Source organism: Myotis yumanensis, unplaced genomic scaffold, assembly GCF_028538775.1.
Source record: "Myotis yumanensis isolate MYYU_CA2020_CCGP unplaced genomic scaffold, mMyoYum1.0.hap1 SCAF_1, whole genome shotgun sequence".
NCBI classification, from domain to species: Eukaryota; Metazoa; Chordata; class Mammalia; order Chiroptera; family Vespertilionidae; genus Myotis; species Myotis yumanensis.
The window spans coordinates 140,378,866-140,392,589 of NW_027223752.1; the positions used below are offsets into that span (position 1 = coordinate 140,378,866).

General features: G+C 40.9%; 1 protein-coding gene across 1 annotated transcript in view; it reads right to left on the reverse strand.

Annotated features, from left to right (window-relative positions):
* The window catches only part of CUBN (cubilin), a 296,326-nt gene that overhangs the window by 142,116 nt on the left and 140,486 nt on the right, over nt 1-13,724 (reverse strand). The gene's annotated exons all lie outside the window — the stretch shown is intronic.

Below are 13,724 nucleotides of genomic sequence, written 5' to 3' on the forward strand. Positions count from 1 at the left end.
ACCAATTGAGTGGAATAGATGCATCAACTGGCCAACTATCAGAGTGGGATTAAAATATGAAATTAAAGTTCTGTAGTTTCACTCAAAAAATGTCACTTATATATAATAAGAAAATCTTAGGGAAAATTTTAAAGTTCATGGATTTAATACAAGAAAGGGATACATCAATGACTAAATATCTAGTCATGATTAAAATCAATGTTCTTTTTAGAGCATGAATATAATTGGGAGGCTAGTCTCAGTTGAATTTATACAAGTATGTGAATCAAAGATTTATAGAGTTTGTAACTTTCTCACAAGGGGGGGTGCTAAAGATTTTACAATAATGAATTTTAAATAAATGTGATTCTGTTGCAGCAATTATTTTCTTTTTTAAAATTAATGGTCAAATTTTAAATTTATATATCCCACAAATAAACATTAAAACTGATTTTTATTCATTTAAAGATAGATTAAACTCTAGATTACATTTTCTTTTCTTTTTTAAAATATATTTTTATTGATATCAGAGAGAAGGGAGAGGGAGAGAGAGAGAGATACATCAATGATGAGAGCGAATCATTGATCGGCTGCCTCTTGTATGCCCCCTACTGGGGGTTGAGCCCTCAACCCAGGTATGTGCCCTGACCTGAAATCAAACCATGACCACCTGGTTCATAGGTCAATGCTCAATCACTGAGCCACACCAGCTGAGTTTACATTTTCTTAACCAATTCAAAATATACTTTCTAATCTAGTCTGATTGCTTTTTTATTTTATTTTTTTTAAATTTTGGACACCTTAAAAAATAGTCAAAATAACATATAAACCATATTACAGAACCTCTTAGGACGTTTACACTTAACCCTACTTTCTAATATTATCATCATTGGTTTAATTAAAGACTTTATTATTTCTATACTTGGTTTTCTACTTTCCTAAGGTAATAACTATAACAACCTAGGGTTTCAGTAATGTTATATTAATACTTGCTCTAGAGACTACCTTCTAGAATGTCCAGGGTTACAGGGTCTGGGAAAGAATACCAATTGATTCTTGGTCAAGACTACTTGCTTCTCTAAGGTGATTTGTTTGTTTGTTCATATAGAACAACATTTCTTAAATTCTAGTGGAACATTAAGGTTCTATGAAGTTTATAGACATCCCCAAGTAACAGCAACACATCATTCAGGGTATTTTTACAAATCTATGGACTTAAAAAGCAAGATTCTTCTAGTCTCCTTTATTCCTCCCTAAAGTCAGAGCTCTAGTGAGTGAATGGATATTGTTCCTAAACTCTCTTTTTTTCTCGGAATGATTGCAATCCTCCTAAGGAAAAAAAAAAAGAGTAACGTAGAAAGTTAAAGCTGGAATCTTCAGGAAGTCACATGAAGGAGGCAGTGCCTGCAATCCTTTGAGAAGGCACATCTTCCAGGGGGTCTCCACATTTTCCAGCCCCCCACCCCAACCTCAGAGACCTTGGATTTGCAAGACCTCTGCTGAAATTCATATGGCTGAAGCATTGCTTCATAAGGAATGGATCCAAAGTAGAAAGATCCCAAATTTCCCCAAATCAAAAGTATGTTCCAATGGCATCCTAAACATGATTCACACTGTAGAACTTTCACATTCTAACTTAGTCCTCAACACCATGTGATTTTAAAAAAATGATTAAAGTGAGACTTAACAAGTGTGCTAGCTATTAAGTACTGTCTTATCCAATGGAACTAGTGACAATGGAAGCTCGTGACAATGGGAACTTGTGACAATGGGAGCTTGTGACAATGGGAACTAGTGACAATGGAAGCTCATGACAATGGGAGCTCGTGACAATGGGAGCTGGTGCAATGGAGGCTAGTGACAATGGGAGCTAGTGACAATGGGAGCTTATGACAATGGGAGCTTGTGACAATGGGAACTAGTGACAATGGGAGCTCGTGACAACGGGAGCTGGTGCAATGGAAGCTAGTGACAATGGGAGCTAGTGACAATGGGAGCTAGTGACACTGGGAGCTTATGACAATGGGAGCTTGTGACAATGGGAGCTGGTGCAATGGAGGCTAGTGACAATGGGAGCTAGTGACAATGGGAGCTAGTGACAATGGGAGCTTATGACAATGGGAGCTAGTGACACTGGGAGCTTATGACAATGGGAGCTTGTGACAATGAGAGCTGGTGCAATGGAGGCTAGTGACAATGGGAGCTAGTGACAATGGGAGCTAGTGATAATGGGAGCTAGTGACAATGGGAGCTAGTGACAACGGGAGCTTATGACAATGGGAGCTAGTGACAATGGGAGCTGGTGCAATGGAGGCTAGTGACAATGGGAGCTTATGACAATGGGAGCTAGTGACAATGGGAGCTTGTGACAATGGGAGCTAGTGATCCAAGAGTCAGGAACTTAATTCTTTCTCCAATTTCTACATTATATCATGTTACTCCTCTTTAAATGCTTTTTAGGCCCTAGCTGGTTTGGCTCAGTAGATAGAGTGTTGGCCTGCGGACTGAAGGTCCCAAGTTTGATTCCAATCAAGGGCTCGTACCTCTGTTGCAGGCTCCTCCCCAGCCTGGGCCCTGGTTGGGTGTGTACAGGAGGCAACCAATTGATGCATTTCTCTCACATCAATATTTCTCTCTGTCTTTCCGTCTCTCTTCCACTCTCTAAAATTCAATGGAAAAATATCCTTGGGTGAGGATTTAAAATAATAATAATAAATGCTTTTTAGAATTATTAAGTTATATGTACCTAATTGTTATTATATAAAAGTATAATACCTCAGGTTATCAAGGAGACAGTTGATTTTTTAAGTAGTTTTGAATAGCAATTCTTTTATGTAAGAGTGTTGTTACACTTGTAATATCAAATCAGCTTAACTTTTAATTTTAAAATTGTAAGAAAAAATGCAAGGAAGAATATATAGGAAACTTTTTCCTATTTATTTAAAATTCTAAGGTCATGAAAATTATCAATATGCATTTTCCTTACTTCCAATTAGTGCCCCAGAAAAAGCAAGCAAATTATACTGCTATTAGCTACACACGTAGTCATATAACTTATAGATGTAGAATTTTTATTGAAGTCTACTGCTGAGAGTTTTCTAGACCTGGGAATTAATTTTTCTGATCTGATGTTAGTAAAATAAAATTTTAAAGTTGAATCCACCAAAGAAAAAGTAGCTAGTATTCCTTGGAGTTAACACTACAGGGGCTCTGAAAACAGGCAGATCTAGTCAAGTGGTAATCTAATTTTAACAGAAAAGTTGGTCTCTTTAGAAAGTATCCAGAGTTCTGTAAAATTTCCAGATACCAGAATACATATTCATAATACCAAACCTTAATTTTATTGTATAAATAGGAGACTTTTTAAAGGAAAAGAACGTGCATGTCACAGGCTACAAACGTTTGGAGTTCGAATAAATAAACGCATACAGGAGTCTATGGCCCCCCAAAAATAGGATAAGATTGAGAAAAACCCAGAGTTAAGAAAAAACTGTCCCCTCTCTTGGATTAGAGTGTGTAATGCATAGCAGACATGGCTGTGGGTAAAGGAGGCTATTCACAGTGGGTTAGAGGTCAGTTGGGGCTGCTTTCTGGGCAGGCTTTCTACATTCTGGTCCCAAAGGGCAATGGAGGAAGGTCCAATTTCAGGGCACAGGCCACACACACTGCTCCCAGATGCCTTCTCACTGACTGTACCAGCCTTTCGCCAGCTGTGAGAGGACATGGAAAGCGCAAGGTGGGCGGAGGACATCAGACCAATCCCCAAGGCCGAGTAGGCAGTACTGTCAGGAACCATCCATACCCTAAGCCAGCGATTTTCAACTGGTGCACCACAAGAAATTTTAAAACATGCAATACTTGACTATTTAGTCACAAGCACTGACCTTTTCCCTTAGATTGTCAAGTAAGAAATGACAATAGGCAACACAGCAATAGTTGTCTGGTGTGAATGAATAAAAATTACACTTTTTTTCTGTCAGATCAGCAAAAAACATATTTTTTGATGTGCCACAGAATTTTAGTAATTAAGTTTACGTGTCCAGTGAGATGAGAAAGGTTGAAAAATCTCTGCCTTAAATTCTATCCAGAGTTAAAACCAAGCCAATCGTTTATGAATTTTAACACTGATGCTTAAAAATCTTAAGGAGATCTGGGTAAACACCAGCCCCTTTTCCAAGTTCACACATGTCATCTCCAGCATAAAGTGATGTGGGGAGGTAAACTGAGGCAGAGACTAGCATCCCTTTCTGATGATCTTTATAGAGGCCTATGGTCGGAGTCCTAAGGACTGGTAATTTGAGAAAATAAAGGAGCTAAGCAAAAAGGAACCCTTTCCGTTGCCATGCACTTAATGCTCAGAGAAATATGCATTATTTTACAGGATGTATTATTTAGAAGCCGGTGCCAGAATTTCTTTTAGAGAGAAAAACTCTTTATATAGCAAAACACCATCACAGGCTCTCAGAGAATGGCTGTGAGATACGTTGTGTGCTTTTTTAAATATTATTTTAGACAAGTTTCTCACCTCTCTATCCTCCAGCTTCCCAATCTATAAAATGAAATGGACATGAACACACAGCTCATATTGTTCATCAGAATGAAATGAGTTAAAAGATATAAAGTACTTAGGATAGTTCCTGGTACGTTTTAAGTACTTAATATCAGCCTCTACTACTAAAGTGAGATGGGGGAGAGCTACATTGCTATTTAAGAAATGAATAAGGCTTAGCGGGAGGAAACTGGAGCTCTATGGAGGCAAAAACAAAAAGTCCCAAGGACGGAGGTTTGTCCAGCCATGTTGCTGCAGCAGGAGCCTGAGTAGGAGACATAATCCATGGAAATTACTCAGTTGGGACTATGGGTCCTGCAACTTCTGATGACCTGGCTCCACACATCCGCGCTCTTGTGCAATCTCCTCCCCTGGCATGGGGAGTGGTCCTAGTGACTTGTTTCTAATAAGTAGATGACAAGCAAAAGTAATAGGATGCCACTTCCATGATTAGGTGATGGAAGATGGACACTTCCATCCTGCCAGCACTCTCCCTCCTGTTGCCGCTCTCTTTTCCATTCTATATTGCTTGCTCTGATGAAGCTAGCTCTGTGTTATGACACACCCTGTAGAGAGGCCCAAATGGCATTCCAGTCACTGGCTTTTTATATATCTATAATAATAAAAGCATAATATGCTAATTAGGCCAGGAAACCGAACGACCTTCCAGACATCATTCCAGATGTCCTTCTGGATGAAACCACAGAGGTGGGTGCTGAGGCAGAGGCCATTAGGGGTAATCAGGCAGGCAGGCAAGTGGTTAGGGGCGATCAGGCAGGCAGGCAAGTGGTTAGAGGTGATCAGGCAGGAAGGAAGGCCAGCATTTAGGAGTCAGCAGTCCCGAATTGCAAGAAGGATGTCTGACTGCTGGTTTAGGCCCTATCCCACCACGGGCCCAAACTGTCAGTCAGACATCCCTTGAGGGGTCTGGATTGTGAGAGGGTGAAGGCCAGGCTGAAGGACCTCCCCACCTCCATGCATGAATATCATGCACTGAGCCTCTAGTAGATAATAATAAAAGTATAATATTCTAATTAGACCAAATGTCCTTCCAGACGTCCTTCCCAGTGACCTTCCGGGCGAAGTTGGGGCTGCAAGGGAAGCCTGGGTCCAAGGTGCCTGCTGGAGGCCAGAAGGAAGCCCGGGTCCCAGGTGCCTGCAGTGGCCAGAAGGAAACCTGGGTCTTGGATGCTGCCGATGGCTGGAAGGAAGCCTGGGTCCTGGGTGCCAGAGAGAAGCCAGTACCAGCAGCTGGGGCAAGGAAGGCCTACTGTTGCACAAATGTCGTGCATCAGGCCTCTAGTAAAAGGATAAGCAAGATATGGAAGCAACCTAGGTGTCCATTGATAGATGGATAAAGAAAATAGATATATTGAACAATAAAAAAGAATAAAATCTTACCATTTGTGACAACCTGTATGGCCCTAGCAGATATTGTGCTAAGTGAAATAAGTCAGACAGAAAAAGACAAATACTGTATTATTTCACTTAAATATGGAATCTGAAAAACACACACAAACAAACAAAACAAAACAGAAACAGAGTCATAGATACAGAAAACAAACTGATGGTTGCCAGAGGAAAGGAGAGTGGAGGAATGGGTGAAAAAATGGAAGGAGAAATAAGAGGTACAACCTTCAGTTATGAAATAAATAAGTCTTGAGGATATAATGCATAGCACAGGGAACATGGTCAATAATATAACAAATTTGTGCGGTGAAAGATAGTTACCAGGCTTATTGTGGTAATCATATTATAAGGTATAAGATGTAAGAATAACTATGCTTTATACCTGAAACTCATATAATGTTGTATGTAAACTATAGTTTAATAAAAAAAAAATAGCCATGAGAATCATAAACCCAAATTCTCTTAAGTGGTTTCCTCTAGGACTGAGGGCAGGAAATGGTATCAGTGTGGGCTGCACATGGGACTTAACTGTCTTTTTAGCAATTTGTTTCTTTTGGAGAAAAAAAGGATTTGAAACAAATACGGAAAAATATTAATATTTGGCAAGTCTGGACAGTGGGATGTTTTTGTTTTACATGCATTATGTAGACTGTACTTTACCATATACCTAAAATATTTCATAATTTCATATTATTAATTCTAAAGAAAAAAGAATGGGGGGTGGCGTGCAGAAAGAGATTAACCAAAGAACTTATGGGCATATATGCATAACTCATGTACATGGACACTAGTGCAGTACAGGTCTGGAGCAGGCAGCGGGAGTAGGGTGAAGGGGTCAATGGGGGGAAAAGGGAGCATCTGTAATACTTTCAACAATAAAGGTAAATTTTTAAAAAAGAAAAGAGAATTTATATAAAAGAAATAATAGGAAATGTAGACTAAGATTCACATATAAATACACTCTTCATAGTATTTTTATAATAATAAGAAGAAGCCCAATGTTATCAAAGTGGAAAATAGTGAGCTAATGGCTAACTGAATCTGGTATGTCCATATGATGGATTATATAGTCAAAGATAATATTTTTAAGAATAAATGTATTAAGCAATGCTAAGTGATAAAGGCAGGATACAAAATGATGTGCAGTATTTCCTCAACTATCTATGTTTACGTGTATGTAAGTCTGCATGTGTGTGTTTGTATGTATATGTTTGTGTAGGAAATAAGCCAAACTTTTAATAGTTTGTCTCTGTGTTGAAATATATGGATGGCACCAATTTCTTATTTCTTCTTTTCTGTATCTTAAAAATGTAATATGAGGAGCATGTAAACTTTTAAAATAACATATATATTTGAAATGCTTAAGTGTTTAGTGTTTAGCCAGCCACACATGTAAATGATCACATACAGAGACATAACAAAATGCTATTCACATAACAATACTGCAGTATCTGAGCCAGATGGGTATTAATGGCACTTAATCTGCCTTTTGTTGCCTGTCAGGAATGTATCAAGTCAAACGGATATGCTTCTGTTTTAAGATCTCCAAGGTATTTGTTAGTTGACCAATATCTGCAATGGAAATAGACCCCTCTCCAAGCTCCAGGCTCATATATCCAATGGCATTCCAGATCTCATGGCTTGTATGGTCCCATAAGCTTTGAAAGTAAACATCGCAAACTGAGGTCATCTCCCTCTTCCCCTAATTCCTCCTTTCCTTTTGTTTTTGCCTCCGTAAAAGCCATTTTAGATATACCCCCCCCCCCCACCCCCCCGCCCAGTGGATCCTGTGCTCTGTGCATTCTCTCTCTGGTATATCTCTTGGATGCCTTCTCACCACCTCCCCTGCAGGGCCTCCTCTTGCTGTCCTGGTGTGGGACCTCATCACATCTGGTCTCAATCACCACAGCAGCCAGAAATTCTCCCTGCTTCATGTGCCCCCTTCCATTCAAACAATAGCCACTGTGCAGTGTTTTCTTTGGAAAAGTGTAAAATGCAATACAAAAGCTGAGCATCCAATACTTTAAAAAATGTACTAAATAAAGACAAATAATCACTGGTGCTCTGCTTGAGAACTAAAGAACAAGGACTGATAGGGATGCAGTGCATATAGCACTTCAGCCCACAGGCCCTCCTCTAGGATCAAACCGAGGCTATCAGAGTGACTTGTGATCACCTTACTGAAACAGTCATTACTTACTGTCCAAAACACATGACTGAGGGGGGGGAAATGAACATAGCTCCCTCAGTAATGTTTGTATTTTCACTTCTAGGAACTGGAATATATTCACTCAGCTTATTGGAGAATAAATGGGGGGAGGGGGTATATATCTACTAAATCCCCTATCTTCTTGTTTTATTAACTTTCATCTTGCTCATGCAGAAAATAAACCAACTAAATGTGTAGGCTAAAATTATTAAAATATGAAGTAAGCAAAAACTATTTTAATTCACAAGCAAAACACACAGCATATTTTATAATTCCCAAGGTATGACAATGCTTCAACATTGAGCTTTTCATGCAAATAAACTATAAATATATATGAATATGCTTCTATTTTCATTTTTTGCACTATTACTTTTTTTCTTCTTAACTCATTTGTGGATATTCTAGAAAGTATCAAAATAACACACTTATGAAATGATGAAATTCACTGAAATGATTTTGAAGTATATGTGAATAAAATTATCTATAATAATACAAGTGCAATATGCTAATTAGACTGTACAGCTGAACGACCTTCCAGATGTCCTTCCGGATGAAGCCGTGGCTGCAGGGCTGAGGCAGAGGTGGTTAGGGGTGATCAGGCAGGCAGGCGAGCAGTTAGGGATTATCAGGCAGGCTTGTAGAGTGGTTAGGGGCGATGAGGCAGGCAGGCAGAGTGGTGAGGGGTGATCAGGCAGGCAGGCAGAGTGGTTAAGGGTAATCAGGCAGGCAGGCAGAGTGGTTAAGGGTGATCAAACAGGCAGAGGTGGTTAGGGGTGATCAGGCAGGCATGCAGAGGCAGTTAGGGGTGATCAGGCAGGCAGGCGAGCTGTTAGGGGCAATCAGGCAGGCAGGCAAGTGAGCAGTTAGGGGCGATCAGACAGGCAGGAAAGCAGTTAGGGGCAATGAGGCAGGCAGGAGAGTGGTTAGGGGCAATGAGGCAAGCAGGCAGAGTGGTTAGGGGCAATCAGGCAGGCAGGCAGGCAAACAGTTAGGAGCCAGGGGTCCCGGATTGGGAGAGGATGTCCTCTGACTGCTGGTTTAGGCCTGATCCCTGAGGACATCCCCTGAGGGCTCCCGGATTGCAAGAGGGTGCAGGCCGGGCTGAGGGGACCTCCCCACCTCTCCCATGCAAAAATTTTGTGCACCAGGCCTCTAGTATATATAAATTAAGATATAAAAATACTTTAAGATAAAACAAAATTAAGCTATTTAAAAACTAATGGTGATAATTAGCAATGAACTGAGGATTATGAACCCAGTTCTGTAGTTCTGTGTGCCTTAAGTTTCACAAATTTTAAAAGATAAATTAAGACCTTTAAAATAGTATGAGTGGTAATAGAAGTAGTAGTAGCAGTAACAGAAATATCAGGAGTAGCAGCCAGCACTTATCTGTTCCAGACACTGTGATAAATGCTTTAAATACATTTCAAAATTTCAATCCTGCCTTAGCTGGTTTGGCTCAGTGGATAGAGCGTCAGCCTTTGGACTGAAAGGTCCCAGGTTCGATTCCAGTCAAGGGCACATGCCCAGGTTGCAGGCTCGATCCCTACTGGGGGACGTGCAGGAGGCAGTCAATCAATGATTCTCTTTCATCATTGATGTTTCTATCTCTCTCTCCCTCTTTCTTCCCCTCTGAAATCAATAAAAATATTTTTTTTAATTCAATCCTTCTTATAATTTTATTTTTCAGTTGGTAAGTCTGAGGCTCAGAAAACATGTAATTAACTTGCTCACAGTCACACACTGAGTAGTGTAGAAACAGTATCCATCTGATCCCATCCTTCTGACATCTGATCAGTTATCATTAAACCAACTGAAAAGACAAAATCAAGTATCATCCATTGAGGATAGAATATTGAGAGTATGAGTCTACGAAGCTGAGTGAGATGTCCGTGGCCTCCTAGAAAGATAATTATGGGAGCTCTAGAAGTAGAATGGAAGTCTCCTCTCACTTATCCAGGCCTACAATAAAGCATCCTTAGTGGCATTTGAGAAATTCTTCTTTGGGGCCCCTGTGGACTTCAGAGTGCTTGGCACCTGTCACGCATTCCCTCCCACTGAACAAGCATGGGATTCCCAGCATGGCTAGTTTAGCAGACTATGTAACAAAGTGTGCAGTGCCTGGGACCAATAATAAACTGAAACTTATATCCCTGATTCCTACACTCAGTGCTATTCTTGAATTCAGATATACATCCACACCTGTCCTTTTCTAACCACAGCCTAACTTTCTGGTCCAGCATAGCCTCTTTCCTCACCTTGCCACTGCTGTAACTTGGCTTTCACTCTGATATTTACTCTTTACTTCAAGTTGATCTCCTTGCAACACATGTCTACTGCTTTAGATTGCCTTAAAACTTATCAGGGTAAAAATGTGCTGAAGAATAAAATATTTAGGCTACAGAATAGATCATGCCCATGAGGGTACAAAGTCCTTTTTGAGGGTGAGACTCCATGAAATGTTTTCACACATTACATTTGGTAGTATAGCTGCTGATGGAATTTCTATTTTTGGAATGAGAACTGCTCTATGATAGAGGAAATATCAAGTGATAGGGAAGGGAATCCCTCAGGAAATTATCCAAGCTGTTAGAGTCATAAATGCGAGGACAGAGAGGAAAATATTACTCATTCTAGCAGCTTCTCTTTTGGGTGGGGAGTAGGAAGCATCAGTTTCCTGTCAGTGGTACTTTCCAGCTACCCTGCCCTGAAATTAGTACCAAGTGAAATGTGTAGTCACTCACCTCATGGGCATTGTCACTCGTGGTCCTTTGTTCTACATTATCACTCTCAGTCTTCAAATTTTACAGGAGACTACCAAGTCTAAGAATTTGCAACTGTTCTAAGCAGTGGCTCCAATGTTAATACAAAAAGAAATCCAAGAAATTCATTTTATTCTCGAAAGAAACAAGCCTGTAAGGAGATTCTGAGCTGACTTGTAAGCAAAACAAAACAAAGCCGGGGTCCACAGACTGAGAGCTGGGGCCTCCCTTCCATTGTTCTTTGCTTTGGGATGTAAAGTACTGGCGCAGCCTCTGGTGCCTGCTTTGGAGCTGGAGTGCAAAAGGACTAAGCAGGTTATCAAAAGTAAGTCACAAACGTTTTAAAGAGATCGTCAGAAACCATACTCGACTTTCAAATGGAAAGTAAATTTTCTGTGGTGAGGAGTGAAGGAGAGAGGGAAGAAATAAGGGGTGGTGGTGGCGAGGAGGAGGAGACTGATTTCTGTCTTGGATTATTTGTAAAACAATAAATATTTAAGGAAGAGTTGTTTCCGCTGTCTCTTTGAAGCCCAGAGTTCTATTATTCCTGTGTCTATTTGATCTGTTTTGAAAATGATCAATGTTTTAAAAGGAAACACGTCTTGGGTAGTGTCTTAAAAAAATAAAACAAAATGTGGAAATTGCAGGCTGTGTTTGCCCTGTTCCACCCTGCACCTTATCGTCAAACAATGTTCGTAAAAACAGACCCTGCAGCTCTGGGGTGGGGGTGGGGGGCATCTGGTTTTCTTCAGTTCTAACCAGATCCTTTGCTTTCCTCCTCCTAGATCAGCACAAAAAGCTGCGGAACAGAAACCGGCTACTCATCCTGGGCCCTTTCTTTGTTCTAGGCTCGGTCAGCCCTAGTGAGTGTGTGTTTTCTCCAAATGAGAGCCTGGCTCTGGACTGTGGTCTGCTTGCTTTTATCTCTTCCTCACTGGTTCTCACCAGGCAGACATTCCATTGTGCTGAGCAAAGCGGATGCTGAAATCAGAGGTTGGAGACTCCTGGGCCACTGGTGCTGCTGAACTGACTTCTCTCCCTGCTCTCACAGGGAACTACAGGCAGCGTGTCCCAGGATCAATAAGCTCTTGCAGAGCCATGTGAATTTGAGGCTCAGAAGAGAGACTCTAATTAAGCAATTAAACTGTCAGTCGGAGGTCACTTTAAAACAGCCTTCCTGAAAGGGAACATAATGGAGCCATTTTCACGTTGACCACAGAGCCCTGCCTCGCCAGTGCTCCCACTGCTGCCTCAGCAAGAACTGCTCACAATGTGTGTCATTCAGGAGCCCGGGGTTAATGAAACTGGCCACTGTAAAGGGATGGAGCAAACATTATCACCAAATTCGTTGAAACTTGAGTGCAAGTCCAGCTTTGTCCTCAGGACCCCATGATGCCATTGCCATTTCAATAGAAGTCAGAAGATTCAGTGTCTCTCTTTTTTCACTATGGCAACCTGTAATTCTAGAAAACACACGTCTGCGATGTTATCTAAGCTCTCATGTGGCTCAAAATAGTGAGAATGTCTATCAATAATTGTGCCAGGAAGTGAACTCTACACAGCACATTCCCAAATGTGTCACCTGCAATTTCCCACTGCTCATCACAGAGTGGAGACAGCAAAAATGCCACTTTTCCTTAATTCAGCCATCCATCAAAAGATCGGCGCCTTTGGAATACAAAGTCTGCTGCTACGGGTTATATAGAGGGGATGGAAGTTGTGTATTTTACTGCTCCGTTTAAATTTTTTCATTCATTTCTTCCACTTGCTGAGTCTTGCCTTTAGTTCCACGAAACCAGGAGTGATAGCTTGGGGCTGCCTGTGGGGTTACCCTGCCTCCGCTTGGCACCACTGGGGACCAGGCCAACCACAGGAGGAGCTCTCCTCCATACAGCGGGTGGAATTGCTCTTCTAACCAACGCCTGGTGGCCGTGCGCCCCAGGGGGTGACCAGAAGTTTAGTGTGGGCGGGTCTGGCTGTGACTTCAGAAATGAGCCCACTGCTGACATCGCCTGGCCCTTAGTGTCCATTCCGTCAAATTCCCACCATGTTCTCCTCTTTCTACACATAAATACGACTCTTAAACAGGATCCTCTTCCCTAGCTTCTCTCTTTCTGCTTGGGTTCCCCAGGCACTCGATTTTGTAAGTGAGCGAACACTCTAAGGTCCCCAGGCCATGAGAGAGTGAGTGGTGGGGACAACCCCAGACACTAGTGCCTGGTGCCCAGCACTTAGTTGACACAGAAGACGGAATGGACAGATGGGACACAGACCACCCCACTTCAGAGCAGAGATACTGTCCACTTCATAGTTAAATCCTAATACTTTTCCTCATGTTGGGCTTATCTGTAAGAGCATTCACAATGTTCTAAAGTAACCCTAATTTTATTTTCTCTCCCTATTTTCCTACTTGTCTTTTATTCTGCCATTCAGTTCCCTGTATAGGCTATAATTTTTATATTTTACCAAAATACTTATTCTTACTTTAGACTTGCTTGCATTTTAGTGCTGATCCTACTATTAATTTCTACCTTGTATTGATGCTGACCCATCTGAACATCAGTTTTCTTTTTTTAAAAATAAGGAGATGACAGTAAATTATTTCTAATCTCTCATTTTCCAACTTTAACATTCTATGTATCTATGTGTTTATGATTATTAACAATAACGACTGTTAAAATTAATATTTCTGCTTCTGAAAATCCAAATTGTTATGGGAGTGTGGGGGAAAAAACACACATGATGGCTGGTCTCATCCAAGCACAATTCGCCTCAATATTAAACAGTACACTTGAGGTCTATTAAAAATTCCATG